Consider the following 836-nt stretch of genomic DNA (forward strand, 5'->3'; position numbering starts at 1 on the left):
AGAAAATGCAATTAAATAATTGTTACTTATGTGTTTATACTTATACACAATAATCCCTAAAAAAGTTTTAGGTAACAGGGATTTTTTTAAATGTATATTTCTAGACTCCTTGGATACATATACAACAAAGAAAGCAGAATTAAATGTGACAGGGTCTTGCTCTGTTGCCCAGGTTGAAGTGTAGTTGTGCAATGATGGCTCACTGAAGCCTCGACCTCCTGGGCTCAAGAGATCTTCCCACCTCAGCCTCCTGAGTAGCTGGGGCTACAGGTGCACACCACCACACCTGGCTAGTTTTTAAATTTTTTTTGTAGAGATGAGGTGTCACGATGTTGCTCAGGCTGGTCTCAAACTCCCGGGCTCAAGCGATTCTCTCGCCTAGGCCTCCCAAAGTGCTGGGATTATAGGCATGAGCCACTGTTGGACTTGATACCAATGGGCTAGGGGAGAGGTCCCCAAATGCCAGTGGGACCTTGACTCTGGTTGGTGTCCAGGCTCTTGACACCATTGGAAGAAAGAATTCAAGAACGAGTTGGTAAAAATAGTGAAAGTATGAAGATTTGTTGCAAAGTGAAGAGTACACACTCAAGAAAGGGGAGTGCAGGTGTACTCAAGAGGTGCACAGTGGGGTCTGGGGTTTCTATCTCTATGAGTTTATTTAATCAAGGGGTGGATAAAGAAATAAAAAAATTAAAATTAAAATATTAAAAAAATAATAAATAAAACAAAATAAAAAATAAAATCAAGGCATGGAATATTTCATGAAGATTCCTGGAAAGGTAAAGATTTCCTGGAACTGTGGTGCCACCCATTTTTACACCAAATATATGTGTTCC

The sequence above is a fragment of the Rhinopithecus bieti genome, unplaced genomic scaffold (genome assembly GCF_001698545.2).
Source record: "Rhinopithecus bieti isolate Rb0 unplaced genomic scaffold, ASM169854v2 scaffold_9234, whole genome shotgun sequence".
Taxonomy (NCBI): Eukaryota; Metazoa; Chordata; class Mammalia; order Primates; family Cercopithecidae; genus Rhinopithecus; species Rhinopithecus bieti.